Here is a 19,552-nt window from a genome sequence, read left to right as displayed (position 1 = left end):
GTGCAGAATCAATAAGCTCCTTTTTTAAGTTGGTATAAAATCTAAAGGCTAAAGTGCTGTAATACGGTTATAAAATGTATATTTGTAGATTCACATAAGTATGTATATTCTAAATTAATGATCAACAAGAAGAAAAAAACAATTTACAAACAGCTGAAGATGATTGAATTGACGATCTTCAACTTTGCCGAACTTTTTTTTGGAATGGCGGCACGAGAATAAGGACTCTTTTGACAGAAAGTACCCCCTTCTTTGTTGATTGATGATCATTAGTTGTCCGAATTTAGTACCGAGTTGTCTGGGAGTCGTACACGTGTTTTGTATAAGTCTTGAAAATATTTCTTATTAGTTTTGTAATATAAGTATGTATTTCAACAAAAATAGAATATACCTTTGGAGCCCCGGAAAACATTATGACATGAAAATAATGTTATCTGGCGCTGTTGCGATTAAGAAATACGTTTCTTTACATCTTTTTCAATTATGCGATGGTTAGAACGAAAAATAAAAGTATTCATAAACATAAAAAGATACTCATACACTTTTAAATGGAAATATTGCAACACATAATTACAAAATATCCATATTCGCACAAGATCATCGGGTCATCGGCCGCGCATTATTTCAGTGGCAATTATGCGTCATACTGCAGTTTTGAATGTATTCTTAGAACTAACAAATAGTACGTGTAGTAGTGATCTGCCAAGGACTAGCTAGCGACAACGATAATCAACGCGTGAGTTTTATTTTTCAGGCGCGACGGAACTGCACCATCACATTTTTATCAATTTCTTTAATTTATTAGCAAAAAATATATATCTTAACATATTATGCCACACTAGTCAAAAAATCTATAATATGTTGACTAAACGGATTTGGTGGCTACCGTGTTCGATTTAGTCAACTATGGATTATATTGTGTAATGGAAAACTAGATTACTTTATAATAAAGTGGCAAATTTGTCGATATAATTTTTTGTTGAATAATAAGAGAAATTGATCAAAATGTGATGATGGCCCTAGTATGCGGCTACTAATTCCTTAACCCAAAATAGAAACATGCACTACCCGTGTCTTCCAAAGTAAATAAAGAATACTGTTATATCATATGGTATAGAAATAATTACTTTCATTTGGTTTATCGAGCATTAAAAAATAAATATAAGGAATTTTGTTTATGCTATTTTGTAAATTTGTCTGGAATAATGAGTTGCAATTGAATACTCATTATTTTTGTTACGCGTTAAAGCTGTAAAACAAGGATACTTAAATACATATTATAATATCAAAAAGCTACCTTTTGAATCCCAAAACATAAATCCCAAGGCTATTAAACGGCAAAATGAACAAAATCGAAATAAACCGAATTTTCCGTGCTCGCGACGTAGAAAATTACGAATCAAGTGATCTTCGCGATATAGATGTATTAACACGTGTGAACACGTGTTCATTTCCCAGGGTTACTCCCTATGGATTACTAAATAAATAGTTGCGAATACCATAGTGCGCAAGTTTCTTCACGATGGTTTTATTTATGGGAAGGAAAATAAGGTTTTCGTATACAAAACCATGTGACATGAGTAGGATTCGAATCTGGAACCTTGTAGCTTAGAAGCGGTCGTCTTAAGCGCTGGACCGCAGCCACAATATTCATTTTACCTTATAAAATAATCATCATCGAGCCTGACCGATCTTGTCTAAAATTTTATATTTCCGTCCTAGAAACCTTTTATATAATATAATTAAACATTTTAATGTCAAGATTGTGTGTGACTAATATTTAGAATTCATGTTACTAGGTACAATAATTTCCCTCTAAATTCACAACGGGCCGCCTGCCCGACGTCAAATTCTCCTTGGGAATGCTATTGTTGCCTATCAGCTCCGTAGGCAACGTGTCTCTTTGTCGCTTCCAACGAATCTACGGGAGTCTAGTCTAGTGCGGTTAAGTACATCCATATTTCAAAATAATAAACTAAAGGAGCTAAACCAGTAGCCCTAACGTGAGTGAGTCGTTTCCCGCAATATGTGACTTTAATTTGACATGTTGATACTTTGATGTGACACTTCCAAGCAAGTAGAATATTTGATATCTCAATCTCAACCCGCGGAAAGTTTAAGTATTCTGTGACAGTAAGCCATTTGGTGGCACTTTGGTGGCCATATTTAATAAGACAAGTAGGACCCAGCCCTATTGCTCCGTTATCGCGTCAACGCAGCGCGTATTGCTGCTTTGTTGTTTTACTAATTTCTACGTTGTTCTGCATATATTCGTGGACGGATTTTGACGTCTAAAGATATCTAACATGATTTTTAGGTCATCTAGTGGTAAGTATACGCATACGTATACAAGTGAACTAAATAGCCAACCAGTGTACTGGTTTCCAGGTGTGCAGGATGTTCCTTCACCAGAAGCTAATGTTTGTCTGTAAAACCCACTATAATATATGCGTATAGTCTACTAATATTGGTACACAAAGATATCGTTGTGTGATATGTCATGGGTGTAAAGTTATGTCATCATGTGACATATCATGGGTGTAATTTAGTGATTTGACGGAATCGCGACCACCTCATCAACAGGGAGTTTTGATAGTAAACTTATGGCAGTTGATTGAATCGAAAATGGTGGCCACGTGAACTGTGACTACAAATGTATATTAGAAAACGATATTGGTTTCGGGTATAATATAATATAAATATAATACTTCCTAATATTTTTTTTATCTCGTGTGGCGTTATTTTTCAAGATCGTTTTTCCATAAGAAATAAAAGAAATTGAAATAGGTAATGAAAATGTGACCGTGGCGCTAGCGTCTTAAAGAAAAAAAATATGTAATGTGAATCTAGCGAAGTGATTGCTTGATAACGGAAATAGACATTTAGTACCAGACGCAGGTGCCCTGAGCTTCGCTGGGGCTGCGTAGGGTCAGGTCACGGGAACTAGGTCACCCCTCCCCCGCGTCCCCACCCCGCCATAGCCCGTTACCCTGCGTGGCCTGGTTCAGCTCAAATTGAATACTAGGCAATCATATGTTACAGGATGTTAAATTTTTATTATCAAAGTAATGATAAATGGAGTGTATAGATTGTATTTTGTATTACAATGTCGACATTAAATATTATTTCTTGCTTAATTTACTAGCTTGCCCGCGGCTTCGCCCACGTTTATTTCGTGCGTCCGCTTATAACTTATTATTGTCAATATCTCGGGTTCTAAGTAACGAATCGCGATGAAACCTATACCAGATTTTAAGTTAGACTATTCTCTATACAACTATGAAAACCACATAAAAACCATAATATATTTATTTGACAACCTAAATAACAAAGTTATAAATGCACTATTGCATTGAGCTGCACTAAAATAAACTTCGTACGAGTTCGCCACCATTCGGGCTGGGTCGCTGGCTTTTCGGTCGCCACTTTACCAATGATCTCTAGTTATTGCCTGGATAGATTCAGACATCTTTATTGCAAGTCACGTTAAAAGAGATGTCACATACTTAAACAGAAAGAACAGGTCTTACCATCATCTCTTAATGCGATCCATTTCGGGACCTAAACTGATCTGCACCGTAAATTCGGGGGGCCATATAGTTAATTTTATTACTGATGCCATTCATTTTAGTGACTAGTTTGTTTAAGTTCATTCAATCGTACTTTAAAGAGATTTTAAGTATCTAGTAAACGACGACAATCGAAGGCTAATCAGTGATTATCATAAGTTGTGTTGCGAAATTGGCAACCAAACTCAAATGCTATCAATTTGTGCCGCCCCTTAAGCCCATGGCCACAAATCATACAAGCCTTAAAGTAATCTTGGCTGACCTTGATGTTCCAGAGGACTGGTGCTGTTATCTGTTAACACAATCAAATCAAATCAAAAATTATATATTTGCTTTAAATAATAAATTAAATTGAACTTCTTTGAATCTTACCGTTCCGTAAAGTTTTTCTATGCATGTTAAAATTAACGTCAAAGTTTACGGTACAACCCACCCTAACTATCACGATTCATGAGGCACAGCCTAGTGACAGACCCTTTGGGTGCTCCACAAATATTCTCACAATAAATAAAACACCAAATATTTCCAAACATAGATAAAGAAGAGAAGAGAAATCTATTATCTGACATTATTTTACGGACTATATTCCCCGTTGCTTTGGTCACACCTACCCCCACCCCAAAATAAAAGGTGAGGCTGTATGACCATCAAAAAATACAAACAGGTTATGGGCCCAGTTTTTACCGAACTATGTATGCGTATTCTTTATAGGTTCCAGTGAAAAAATCTTTCTATCGCGTTCTACAATACATAGAAATGGTACAGCGCCATCTCGCAGAACTATCTGTTAAATGAAATATTAAACTGAATTTAGAGTGAACCATGCCTGTAGATTTATTATTTCATTGTTTTATCAGCTTACTATCTTTTACCCGACTGCAAAGGAAGGGTATTGTTTTTCGCGCGTAATTTGTATGTATGTAATATTTCCAAAACAGCTGAACGGATTTACATAACTGAAGTAACGTTATATACATCTTACTGCCTGTGTTCTTAAAGAGGTAACATTAAAAAAAAAAACATGGCGGCCGTTGGTCTTGGTGAAAAATACTTTTACGTTTTTCGAAAATAAATCAAATTAAAGGGCTCAACGCAAACATTCTTTAAGCAAGCGTTTTTTTTTTAATTTTTGCTTGTTTACACAAAAAGTTGGTTTGGTAAGTCATACGTTTATAGTTGTAATAACATAAACATCGCGCAATTGATCTTGTTCGTAGACGTTTCAACAAAATCATCATCATCAACAGCCATATATTGTTATCCCCAATGTTCACCCTTCTCATTTCATGACCCACCACGCGAGAAAAGGGGAAAAAGTTGGGACAAAAATATAGGTACACCTACTAGCTTTTACCCGCGGCGTCGCCCGCGGCAATATCCCATGGGAAATGAATTTTTGTATGAGAGAAATTGTGGAAACATTTCGAGAAGATTGAGTATACATATAAAGTGTGAAGAGTAATAAACAAACAAATAAACTTTATTTCGCATTTATAACATTAGTCGGGATAGTTGGAATAACTATTGAGAATTAAATAGAATACAAGAACTAATCTAATATTCAGGGCGTAAAGGATTTGTGAGGCGGTACACAGATTCATAGCACGACGTTGCGGACTTAACATACGCATATATCATATCACTTTACCTCTCCAAGTTTGTGGATGATAATCCAGTGAGTAAATAAAATATATGCCAATGGTTGCAACACAAACAAAAGGTTATAAGCCGACGACCTAATTCCGAGCAACAAAGGTCACCCGCCCGGGAAGCTTGATAACACAAGGCTGAGCGATGCGCGCGAGTGGACTGTTATGCAATCGATTGATCATACGAGATTCGATCCAATTAAAGTTATAGTGCTAACGATCGATTTCTTCGTGAGAAACGATATGCCGTCAAGTACTTAATAAAAACCCGGATAATGTTGTAAATAGACACTATCTTTTCCGGTTCGTTCGGTCAGATACCTACTTTGTTCTTATGTCAAAAACAAAATTTTACATAGAGCTTGTATGACAGTATTGTATTGTAACATCAAGGATTTGGAGTCGAAAAGCATTCTTAATATAATACAATAATACTTTACTAAGACGAAAAAATTATAAATCTCAAAATAAAAGTGATTAATTAAAGTGACACTTATTTTTGTATTGTATTTGGATATATAAATACCTATATGCATTTTATTTTATAACCGGTCAAGTAGCCAATTTTTGACCACATTTCAATTCGCACAAGGACTGAAAATAGTCGATCGCGAACGCTAAGTTTTGAGAGAAGATTTTCAAGTTATCCCAACTTATATAAAAAATTGATCTATTAGACCACTCCAGGACCGTGGTGTCAACGCGTAAGAAATCCTTTCAGATATGATATGAATTCCGGGATGAAATCTTAACTTGCAAATTTTCAATCAAACTAAGTACTTTTAAATTTTAATATTTCACTAAAAATATGCGTTTGTTTTCACCCACCCCGAAAGGTTAGTAAATACTTAATTATGCACGTTATTTAACTGAAGAAGTACTATATTTTTTTAAATAAATATTGGGAAGGTCATTGTCGTGTATTGAAGTTATAATGAATTCAGTTTCTCAGTTTCAAAACGTCTGCAACAATTTCTGAAGTTAGTCTATGATCAGACAACGCGAACTAGCGACAATTTTAATTATAATCAAGTTCCTTGAAAGCATTACAATCACGGCCCCTTTATGTAACAAGTTACGATCTTTCTGATTGTCTTTTACGAGTGTTCTCAATAACTTGATTTATAATATCCGAGTACAATGTGCCTGGCGAGTGAGACCTAGGGACTGGACAGGTCATATAAAATATGGAAAATATATATAATTTATGTAATTAGGTATTGATGATGTTAAATAATCTGTAAATATAAAATATTCAAATGAATATCTATCTATACATGGTACAGTCCACAGCACTACTCAAGTTCATTTTAAACTCTCCACTATTACCACGCTATAGAGGATCATGAAGGGTAACACGATGTGCTCTTGACTGTACATGGGTAAGATTGGTATACAAACTCATGTGGAACTAATATGATTCGAATCTTTCGATGGCATTAGTACCCAGGTACCTACTAATGCGCTCCACCACCACTGTTATAAAATTGATTTTAACAATAGTATTTCTTTATTGAATATTACCGTAGTGTATGTACATATTGTGTATTAATATTTAATATTCATAATGAGGGAAGGTTGGTTTGTGACTTGCAAATACCTACTACAAATGAGTATGCTGTTCTTTGACATCAGTTAATTTTAGTATTGTGTCCATTCATCCTTTGTACTTTATGACAACATGTGTACATTATTCTGACAGTAAGTTAAACCTCTTTGTAAGTAATAAACATGTTTGGGATATATACGAGTGTTCATATTTAAACTCAATAGTTTCAAAATCCCATGTTTCAATTTCTCACAAACTTTCTAATATTAGTAGGTTTAGTAGGATAATAGTAAATTCGTGTAAATTCTCATTTAAAAACTTACCTGTAACTTATCCGTGGCCAAGTTAGATTGTTCCCGAGATTAGAGCAAAGTTAATCACTGGCCAAAATGACACTGGTGTCAAATTTTCTTCAAGTCTCCTAAATATGACATGACTTTTACGACCTACCGACATTATCCTTAAATCCTTAATAGCATAAATAGAAGTCCGTGTCGTGTTTGTCTGTCTGGCTGTATAAACGCGATAAACTAAAAACGGTGCATAATTTATAATAGTTTTACCCGAAACGAAATCTGGACATATCGCTAGTAATCTATAATTTGATAGTGTAAAGTTTCAAAGCAAAATCTGAGTAAGAAGCAGTAGTACAAGTACCTATGACAATTTATAACATTATGTATATGTACATTCGACAGCACATGAACCTATCCAAAATCATTGCAAATTCAGCCCTATTACTATAGCATAAAGTTCCATGAAGGGTAACTTGATGTGCGGTATTAGTTATCTTTTTCAATACATTTACATAACATCAGTTTCCACGTCCACCTACACCTAAAAATAACTTGATGATCTCACTAAGTAAGTATGTATCTGTAGAGTTATTGTCTACATTTTTATCAATAAAATTTCTAGATAATTCACAGGAATAAAGTGGGATTTGACACAGTTATGCATAAAAAAATTAAAGCACACTTTATGCTAAAATATGGTTTTGTCACTATTGTACTTCATAAAGAGACAAAACTTACTTCAGCTTAAAGTATGCTTAACTTTTATGAGAATAAAGAGTAAGGTAAGTAAAGAATCCTTCCAATTAATGCAAAGTTTGGATGAGATGGAATGTTTGTTACATAATGATGCAATCCTGCTAGTTGTCCAGCATAATAACATTTAGACGGGTAGAATATGACGAGGAATAAATATTATTTTCTTCAAAACAAACGTTAAAATTAATCTAATTTCTCTAGATTATAAAATACTATTATAGAATACTAACTTGTTGCAAGAAACTATTTTCGATTACTTGGCATTTTTGTATTTAAACATAGGGCGAGTTACACCAGTGAACTTTAATCTGCGCGTCTAAATAAAATAGCGTAGTCTGCGTTATTCAGACAAGTGGTTTGTATTTTTAGTTGTTCATTATATTTAGATGTTTTTATCTTAGGTTCACATTGTTATCTCTGTTAATTTATCTATTCACACTAGGCACGATTTTGTATATTTTACTTTGTAAAAAAGACAAATTTACGTAGCCTGCTTTGCATACCGTCTTATTAGCGTGATGAACTAAAATATATACAAGATTAAGAAAATTACGCCACTTGGCTAATTGCTGATAAAAACTAAAAATGCGTTAACTTGTATTTATTTAATTACAATCAGTTAACATGTTGATTTATTGAATACGTTGAGTTTCACGTTTATTGTGCCGTAATGCTGATCATCCATAGTTCCATATCCATCTTAATATTATAAAGAGAAAAGATTTGTATATTCGTTTGTAACGAATAAAATCCAAACTTACCGATTTTGACGAAATTTGTCATCTTCAGAAGTAATAATATTATATAAAGATTTGTATTTTTGTTTGTGAAAAGAATAAACTCAAAACTACTGTGCTAATTTTGATGAAATTTTTATTTTTTTAGTATAACATCCAATTTGGCTTAAGATTTTTTATCAAGCAATTTCTTTTGGCACAGGAAAGCCAAAGATATACAAAAAATCTTTACCAATTTGTATGGAATACATCAAAATTTGGACTTGAAAAACTTATATAAACTTACCTGTCGGTAACCGGGGTAAACCCGGCATTTCGCTTGCCTGTCGTCAAGTTATCCACCTTTGCACAACACTTTACTTGTACTTAAAAACTACTTTAAATGCCTAAGTTATTGCTATGTATTGAATACTTCATATCATTGTGCACATACTTATTATATTATTAGTTTTATATTATTAAATATGTACCTAATTATTTCGTTTAAAACGTTGCGTTGTCCTTTTCGTATTGTTAGACCTGGAACAAAAAATATTGTTAGTTAGACAAGCTGACAGCAATTATTTATAGATGTTTTTTTCTTGCCTGTGGTTGAGTCTCAATGCTGGGCAAGGCATCATATAAATATAGATAAAAGATAAAATATGTATGATTACATCACATTTGTTACATTTGTACCACATACATCTTATAATAATTAAATAGCGAATTAAATAAACAAAAAACTAATTAATTAATAATTTACTAATACATTACATGGAGGGACGTTTTGCAGTGGAATATAAATAACTAGTGAATGATAAATAAATAATAATTTAATTCACAATTAGCCGACGTTACAAAAATACTAGATTGATCAAATTCGGTTCATTCGTTTAAGAGCTGCTATGTCACAGAGATACATCAAATACAGAGATTTCAAATTTGGAACACCCCTTTCCTTGGGGTCGAGGGTAAAAGTGATAGTTAAAGTACACTCTTGAGACTTTGTTGTATAATTGGAATCCTCAAAAAAGTTTGACCACAAAAATAAAATACGCCGTAAAGCTTTTCTGCGGTCGATCTTAATCAAAGTGTGTATGAAGAAACATTCATTGTGTATTAGAAACAATTGCTCCAACCGCCAACTCATGTAAGTTAATAATTGCAGAAAACAATATGTATTAGGCTCATAGCTCACTCACGTGTAATGTATGTTAATTCGTATCTAAATTGACTAGTGGAATACGACTATGAAGAGAAAGGCTAGATAAAAGGCAAAAAGATTCAGAGGTGTTAATGATCATAGAAATATTTATTTGCAAAAAATATGATTACATTTAAATTGGTGTTAAAATAAATAAAATAATATGTTGACAACACGAAACGGAATTCAAAATATAAGTTTTGGTTGTCTAATGAACAAGCTTTGTTTGAAGAAAATTAAAATACTTTATTGATCAGCTCTCATCTCACTACTCTCTAAAAATAAAGCAACATAAATTGACTGGTCGGTAAGTCGTTTCAGTGCGAGAGGTGCCTTATCTGTACCCTTGCCCTTGAATGCAAAATGCACGGTCATTACAAACTGCGGTCCTGGGTTACGAATGCAATCTTTTAAGATAGACAACACACAAAACACGCCTGTAATCTCATGATCATTGGGTCGACATTGCCTCGCATCCCAGCAATTGGTCGTTGCAATGAGTTAGCTAGACTGTCTGAATGTCAAACCAATATTCGGCACCGACTGCACCGAAGCAATAAAAAAATAATTTATTCGTGTCTGTGTAAATAATATGAAGGCGCGAATTGAAAATTTGCTCGCGAATTTAGCGCTCGATACGTTACCGGTCCTTTGTAGCCCCTCGCTTGGGATGAGGCCAAAAAAAACAGTTTTATTCGGTTGTTTATGAGAAAATAAACTGTGAGGACACTAAAATCTTTATGAGCTAGATTGAGGATAAGGATGGAATCCGATCCTTTATTTATCTGAATGACTTGCATATATTACGAAGCCTTTACATCACATAACCATGTTTAGTTTTTCAAAGCCAACCACAACAACAACCACCTATTTAAAAACTTTATAAAAGTCATCGAATAATATGAATATCTTTTTCTGATGTAAATTATATATCACTTCATTTGTACTTTAACTGGAAAACTACGGAATTTCTGAAGGAATAAGACAAATATTAAAGTAAAATCAGCTGAAGAATAAATAGTAGCAGTTCCTTGAGAAATCTAATAACGTACGAAGGTCACTTAAACTGGTACTAATAACTATATACCAAAGGCTGCAGGTCAGCTACTGTTCAAATCTAGGAGCCAATGAACTGCTAAACGCAGCCGGAAGCGGAGGCTGACGCCTAGCACGCTACCGAGTTAATAATAGGATTAACGCAAAAAATCAAGGCCTTCCTTACATTCCCACTTAAATATATTACGTTACATAAAACAAAATGAAGATACATAGACAGAGAAATAGAGAAGAAGAAGAGAAAAACCGCGGGTGAACTGTGGAGGCTGTCTAATCTAGTCTAGCTTGAGTATGTTTTGTCACTATCGCACTTTACCATATTTAACATTGACAGAACGAAACAAAACATAATTTAAATTACACTTTATCTTTTTTATGAATAACAGGGTTATCAAATTAGTCTGGTACTTCTTGTTTCAAATATGTTATTTATTATTCTGTGTAAACTCACAAAGTCAAACCTTCACAAAAATCCTTTTGAATATGAAAATTATAAAATTATAAAACTATGCATTGCATGTCTGCAAAACAATAAGTAAAACGTGATGAAGGTGCTACCCAGCTTATACCAAGAAACCTTATAACTATCAGTATCAAATTAAATTTAAAGCGCTTGCCCTCTCAGTTTGAAAATAATTAAGTCCTATAATTCAATTATGGAACAAATGCACTTGTTTTGTCTCAGAATGAAAATACAATTTTTTAACGAACAGAAAAGTCATATCTTTCTGGAAAAATAAAAAATGCGGTTAAACAAACCGCAAGAGCAGAAAAGACCATCAACACAAGCTATCAAAGACCTTGTGACCTCATTATAAAACGTCTTTCTGTGCCAATCTCAACGAAAACACAACGACCGATAAATTAATCCGGATGGTTTACAGCCAATAAATCCAATTTTTGAAATAGCTCGTCCGATTTTGTCGGGGTCGACGAATGGTGGCATAAATATTTGTGACAGTTTCCTCACTCTTATCTGCTATTCTCTTCATATTAGGATGTATTCAGTGATTTCCGATTGGCTGTGTGTCCGAATTTCAATATTGGAAACATTATTTTACCCAATAACATAACATTAGTATGACATCAAACTGCACTTCACCGTAGTTTGATGCTTTGGATTTCAATTGAAACGGTTTGTTTATAAATGATTTGTTTCAAAAATAATGGTGGAACCATTTTTGTACAACTTACAATACTGAACACAGGTATATAAGTAGTAACTGTTATACATAAGAATGAGCTTATATCTCATCATAACAATGTCAAAGTTACATATACCACAGGAAAATGTACGCTACACTACTTATACTACATGGTATATATAAAAGCCTGATGGACATCATAAATCATAATTTCATTGAGGGGAAATTGCGTAATTGTATTTTAAAACATTCAAGCACAACTTCTTTGAGTACAACAATTATACAAAATGATGTTGTACAACAAGATTCTTCAAATTCTTTAATTTTTTCTGTGTTTTTGCTGCACCCAAGGAATGTAGAATGAGGAACGCTTCAGACAGATGTCCACTGGAAAATCTTTATTGTCTACAAAAGAAAAACTCTGCAATGAATTTATTCCCTTATACAAATCAGAATGGATTTGTATTTTTAAGTTTTATTTATTTAAAAGTATTTATTCACAAAGGCTTAAAGATTACCAAGGGAATAAATGAACCAGACAATATTGCATACAAATAATAAGTAATTGAAGTACGATGTAGATATACCTACATTATAAAATTACTGAAAATCCAATTACTTTGATTTAAACAGAAACATGAAAATTAACAAGACTTTCTCAGAGCACACAGAGATCCAAGACTAAACATAGGTCCGTGTGTATAACGCATTGTTTTAATTTCAATAACACTGGAAATTTAACCTTGACAGGAAGTCAGAGGACGTCTCTCAAATGTTTTTTTTTGTCGAAACTTTTTGTGTCGATACATATTGTCTCACAATGGTGTTGAATTTGAAAGGAATACATTATCTCGGTCATTGACACCGGACCGAAACTTAACAGATTAAATAAATAAAGATTTTCAACAATATCTCCATAATAATGAAGATGTAAATCCAAATGCAATAATTCATGTTTGATTCCTTGTTTTCTTTTTACTCACGCTCCAACTGTTTTGCAAAATGGAATATGTTATTATAACGTGTACATTTTTATTGCGAGAAAAGTTTTATTTAATTTTCTAGAAATATTAAAAACTATATATGTTTTACGAATTTTAAATTCACGGATAGTTCCGAAGGGTTCGAAATAAGTTCAGTTCTAAAAACAAATCAAGGTCCTGAATGATTCTAAAATATGTTTTCTGATGTTTTATAAGTGTCTGATTAGTTTTTAAAGATTCAGAAACAACGACGTATTCTTCACAGAAACTCCTAAAGGGCAATATCATCTCCACTTTGGGAACCATGGACACACAAATAAAAGCAAAGTATACTACACGTGCTTCTCAGGAGGGCGACCTTCGTGAGGCCTCCGACCACAGAATCCAATTAAGTTATTCACAAGAGATTGATGGCATCGGTCGCTTATTGGAGATATTTGTCACCGGATTTAATCAGCTCCTTCGGCGCAAATTTATTGCCTCCAATACTGTTTTGGACGGTATTATGATACAGATTTTGTTCTTGAAATTTTCTTCTGTATTGTAGTAACGCTCAGATGAGAAAGAAAGACTTCAAGCAGTTGTAAAATCATAGCCAACCCTTCAAAATGTTAAGGTTATTTTTTAAGCTGAGCTGGGCTTCGCAGCGTCACAGCCCCGGACGCAACAAGGAATATGCGTAGATGAGAGAGAAAGAAATAAATACAGGTGAAATGCACAAAGACTTGCTAAAAGATTTTTACCTATTTTACCTTATATCATCAATCAAGAGTTTAAAAAAAAATTAAAGTAAAAAATTGATTTCAGATTTTCTTCAAAAGTTTTTCGATGATTTGCTTGGAATTAAAACCTCGCACTAAGCACCTGAGTGTTTCTGTGTGTTAATCTAATATCTAAATATAATATATTAGATTCATTTATGTGACGATAATATACGCACCTGGAGCTAATTGATCAAAAGCCGTCCACTTGACCATTACTGCTTCTTCATCTGTTACAATTATTTGGAACTCAATCGTGTTGTATTGTTATTGATTAGGAGACTTAACAATAACCTCAATCTACAACAACACAATGCTTTGGGATAACCTTTGAAGTAACCTAAGAAAATTTATATCAAAGTGCCTTTCGTGATATTATTTTAAAGGGTTTCCTTGGTGTAAGCAGGAAGTCTTTGTAATAAAGTTTATTTGTTGCAAATCCTTGATACTTATTTGTTAGCATAATAGTCTAATATCAGAATAATAAAATAACTTATATAATCTCTCTTTAATTAATCTTAACGGGCGGGATGTGATTAAGGAAATTTCTTTCAATACTAGCGGCTTAGTATTACTATTTTTTAAGTACCTATCATTTCATTTTTTGGATCTTAATCTAGTTCACCTATATCTTAAAAAATCCATCTCAGATCCTATATTAGGGCCACGCTTTCAGCGCATCAATGTCATGCTAATTTTATATTCTGCCTAATCACCTTCTCAAACAAAAGTAGTAACTCTGTGAGGTACAAACAGTTTTATGGGCGATTAAATTTTCAGCTGTTTTTGTTTACTCTATAGCTCAATGATCTACATCAAGATACAAGGCGAAACACTCCATAAACACGTTTTATGTTAGTGAATACCTGTGGTTATATCTTAATTCTATGTCTGAATTATTGATGCTATCGCTCTGGAGAGTTGATTCTAGATACGAGTATATCAACAAGTTATAATTAAAGATAATTTACTGAAATGGGAACATGTGGTACTTAAGTAAATTAACACAATAATGTTACAAAAAAAATAAATCTGTGTCCGGACAAAATTATTTTAGACTCGATTGGGAAATATTGGAATCAAATTAACAAATAAAAAGATATTTTTACGTTCTCACTATCTTGATCCCTTAGGATCAAGAAAAAACAAAAATTAAAAACAATTTAGGTACTAACTAAATTCTTAAATTTAGTTGGTAGGTACCTAAATTGTTTTTATAAAATAATAATAACTTAAAACCGTTAATCTATCGACGCTCTAGACCAGTTTGATTGTAAATATTAAAAGGTGTCCAATCAAAAGCAGCGCGGTAAAATTTACACGTTAAGAAACTTGTTTCTCCATCATTCATTGGAACTACTGCCAAAACCCGAATAGTATACAATAGACTAGTTGTTGAAAACTGACTGAGAGAAACGGTGGAACTAGCTAGATAGCCCATCTTACGAGTGCCTTCACAATTACCGGAACATACATTGCGGTTCATTTCACATACGACCGGTTTTAAAAAGTGCGTATGGTGTTTGTAATTGCCCAATTGATCTTGAACTTGGCCCAGTTTCTCACGAGCTGAATGCAGTTCGGGACACAAAGGATTATTATGCAAACGACAGTTTTATTGGGGCACAGAGCATTGCAAATCATGTGCAAAGAGCGAGGCGAGCATTACGTTTCTTTTTGGAATGATGAACGGGTTTTGTTGAGTGCAGTGCCATTATTCTTCTGTATTGTTTTGGTTGCTGCTGAATTTTTTCAGAGAATGTTAGGCCACCCGCCCATTAGCCATATCATTTTTTTAATGTTTAAATTATCTAATGAAGCTTTGTTCGTCTACTTGCTACATTATATATAGGGTACGTTTTCTTTTTGAACGTATGTATTTAACATACGTTCGAAAAGAAAGCTTACCCTGGCATCCGACGTTATATGAGGCCTTCCTCATTAATGATAAGGGATACCTAAATGCATTTTCTAAAGATGGATGTTGCAATACATGGATAGTACTTTATAACTATATATACTCTCCTATAACACAATCATGCGATGACATTATCCCGCAGTCAACATGTGCGAACAGTGCGAAGTGTGCATTATCTATCTAGGATCCTTGCAATGTTTGCGCGCAGGCCTGGAAATAGGTCATCCAGAATTACCAGGCTCATCGATCTAAACAATGTAACACTAGCACAAAGCAAACACAGGCAAATATAGAACTCTAAATGAGAATAGTCACCAATTAGCATGCGCGACTTTTGACGTATAGATATTTTGGCGCTGCTTGGAAAATCTGCATTGGTTCATGTTCATAAATATAAGGCATTATATTGTAACAGACCTTATAAATAGGCTCTCAATAGCCATAACCTATTGGGTTTATTTATAAGGTACTTACCTATCTAATAAATATAAACAAACCATTGATATTTTCGATTCCATAGGGTAACCTACTTTTTCTTGCGCACCCAAGCAATCTACTTAGTGCTTACAATGCTTCAAGAGACTAGAATTGAACACACATCTACCAGATCCGAAGGAATAATAAACAAATAAGCTAGGAATTTAAGTTAACATTTGATGATAATTTAGAAAAGCTTAACTCACCGTTTGAAAGCTCCACGACCGGCTTGGTTTGCAGCACTTCGGGAAATATAATAAACAAAAACAGAATCAAGCACAGGCGAAGGAAGTCGCCTAGTTATAGACGTCGGGGTATTTTAGGTTAAGATTTTTCGCCACGGGACTCGCGTGACGCATCGCCGCATCGCGATTTGCAGACGAGGAAGTGTTTTGATTATTTTTGGATTGTTTTGAGGGAGAAAATTGTTCAGAGAGAAATGCGGCAACGTCGTGGAGCACGGAGCGTGCGCACTCGAGCTCGCGGCGTTACTGGCGGCGGCCGCCAGGCGGCGCTAGTGGACAGGCATATTGATAAAAGCGCAAAGGGCGCGTGGAGTTCGCCTCGGAGGATACCACTCTGCAGCACTTTCGGTTCAGTTCAGCGTGGCCAACCTTGAACTCGCTCGTGGATAGTCAACAGCTCATAGATATACTAACTATGCGGTAACAGCACCGCGGGATATATCTATTATTAAATGTTACGAAATTGCTATTTGTTTACACAAGTTTTTTTAAATACAAATGTGCATGTAGAATGAAATTGACGATTATGAAGTTACTTAATACCTACCAAAGTTACCGAATTGGCATTAAATGATTTAGTAAATGGAATATATTGCATTATTTATTACGCATAACATCTCATGAATTACCACTAATTACTGATAAATATGTTTATGAAAACTTACGTAGCAAAATGTATTGATCATTTAGTAGCAATTTTATGGTCAACGATGCATCTTTGCGCATTATTGTGAATATATTCTCGTGGGATTTCGCACATGAAGTATTAGGAACTGTGGCTCTCAATGAGCTACTTGAATATTCATAGAAATATAAGAATTAATCTTACACAAGCCGTGACTGGAATAGGTAATATACGAATATTATTACATACTTAAACACTATTGTTAGGAGTTAAGTTATGGTCTGTCTCTGGCTTAGCGGAATAGATCAATCGTAGAATCCGTTTGTTCGTTCATTATTAATCATTTCAAATACGCATTTCTATACTGGTTTGGGAGTGAAGGAAAAACATAGCTCATTCTGTTTAAGCAGATAGTGAAAGTCATTCAACAAATATGGAAAGATACATAGATCTTTTATCTTCCTCAAAATCAACAGCTATTTAAACATCGCCACTGCACAGTATGTATCATTATAGTATCATTATGGATGGATAAGGAGTATGGGCTATGACCCACTATTCGGGCCCCTCGCAGATTGGTGGATTTTAACGACTGCAAATAGGTACAACCGGGGCCAATTGCAGCTAGTCATTTGCATAGAAGAAATTGACTCCAAAACAAACTTTTGTTATACTTACTTAGTATAACAAATAGTATAAAAAGGATAAGTTAATCCGTTTTAAATCCATTAATAGATTATATCTACTTATACCTTTACTTATCAGGGTCATTTTAACCACATTCCTGTGATGATGAAAGTGCATTCCACCGAGAATAGCTAGACAAGCTGGATGCGATCGCATCAAACAAACCAGATTCGCCTTCTACCAAGTGCTTACATCTTAGGGTCAGTTCTCAGTCCATAACTGACGCAACGAGATCCTTATTAGGGATGCCTTCCAAGATAGAATTGTTACGAGAGCTATCCATACTAATCCTATACTATTATTATAAATGTAAAACACTGTCACGATTTCACTACTAAAGCTGTGGACCGTATTTGACAAATTTGGAAAATATATAATTAAAGTGAAGACCAGAAATGGGGTCGAAGATTTGTATAAAAAACGCACCGGATATATTCCGTGTTAGCTTCGGGAAACAGCTAGTAATTTTATACAGCGATATGTGGATTTTTTACTAGGGCGTAGTAATTATGTACATTATTTTTTATATTTTCATCTGTCTGGAAGCAATGAAGGACATACAACATATCACCTGCTTCTTCATATCAAGCAGATTTTAATAGTCAATCAAGCCAATCAAGGGAATGTTTTCATATATACCTAGTTGTCACTAGTAACTATTTCAGAATCTCCTCGTTATAGCTAAACGTGTCCTTCAACTTCCATGTTTCATGACCCTGTGTGCCTCGTAAGGTATAAAGGCGTAACGACTGTATTTAAGAAGCATACTAATACAATTTACAGATTAAAATAATTTATATTGAGTAGGTAGGTATGTAATTCTGGAATTTTCTTTACAAATCTAGTTAAGTACCTTAAAAACGAAAACGAATTACGCTCGCGTTTGTGTTATTATTATATTATAATTATATTCATATTTAGTTTTACACGAACGAGTTTGATAGTGAAGTGGCAAGCGAGACGGTGCGACCTTGAGAAGTTGCACTTCACCCTTGCTGCCACCACATTCACCCAATAGCAGCTCCACCCCCACTACATCCCCCTCCTTATCCTCCAAAATATACCCCAGAAAAGGATAGGTACCCGGGGATTGCCTGGGTGGGTATATATTGTGTAGATATATTTGTATAGGGTTTGTTATGAACTTGTAATAATAAATAAAATTAAGAATTTCGTTGCTTTTTCATGTAAAATAAAACTAAACTAATATAAACTCAAATCCGTTTTATTTTACCTATCATGCTAATTTATGTTATCAATCAGAAGAGCAGTTCATGGAAATATAATAAAGCTGTCACTTAGATTTTTATCGTTTATCGTTTATCTGCAACAAAATTATAAAAGCATTTCAGGTTACCACCAAGTTTGCAGAAAGAAAAAAATAACAATTCACGTGGAATTCCACACAATTTGTCAGACTGTCCGACGGATAGTCTCGCCGCAATGTTTTTTTTCTTATTTCGGTCCGACTAATGGCCCATCCGACGTTCCGTCTCGTCTGATAAGTTTCAACTCTTATGCAAAATTCAGATGCATTGATAAATTTTGCCAATTATACTTTATTTAGCCACAAGTTTGAGAATTTCTGTTTTTAGCAACGTTTTTGTGCTCGACATAAGCTTACTAACCTTTTTCGATATATCTATTCTATTTCATTTCGTTCTCACCAAAATCATAATTTTAAAATTGATGATTATAATAATGAGATTGAAGTGTGTGAGTGTGTGTGAGTTATGTGAAGAATTTGACATATTGGTGAAAGATGAAAATTAACAGTGGGATTGGTAAATGAACGCATACAAATGCAGTACGCCTCATCAACACAGAATTTTGATACAAAAGTAAGTTATTTTAGTTGTTAAACATGGATACTGCTAATGGTGAAATTCCCACGAGATCGGAACTCCAGAACA

The 19,552-nt window shown here is 34.1% G+C and overlaps 1 protein-coding gene across 1 annotated transcript in view; it reads right to left on the bottom strand.

The window, feature by feature from the left end:
- Positions 1-16,542, bottom strand: part of EcR (Ecdysone receptor) — a 187,973-nt gene extending 171,431 nt beyond the window's left edge. The window contains exons 1-2 of the mRNA XM_053769155.2: positions 16,289-16,542; positions 8,843-9,075 (exon numbers count right to left, since the gene is read on the bottom strand). The gene's annotated coding sequence lies outside the window, so the exon portion shown is untranslated. The remainder of the gene's footprint in view (positions 1-8,842; positions 9,076-16,288) is intronic.
- Between the last annotated feature and the right edge of the window lie 3,010 nt (positions 16,543-19,552).

Source organism: Plodia interpunctella, chromosome 3 (assembly GCF_027563975.2).
Source record: "Plodia interpunctella isolate USDA-ARS_2022_Savannah chromosome 3, ilPloInte3.2, whole genome shotgun sequence".
Taxonomy (NCBI): domain Eukaryota; kingdom Metazoa; phylum Arthropoda; class Insecta; order Lepidoptera; family Pyralidae; genus Plodia; species Plodia interpunctella.
This window is presented reverse-complemented; position numbering and strand designations above follow the sequence as displayed.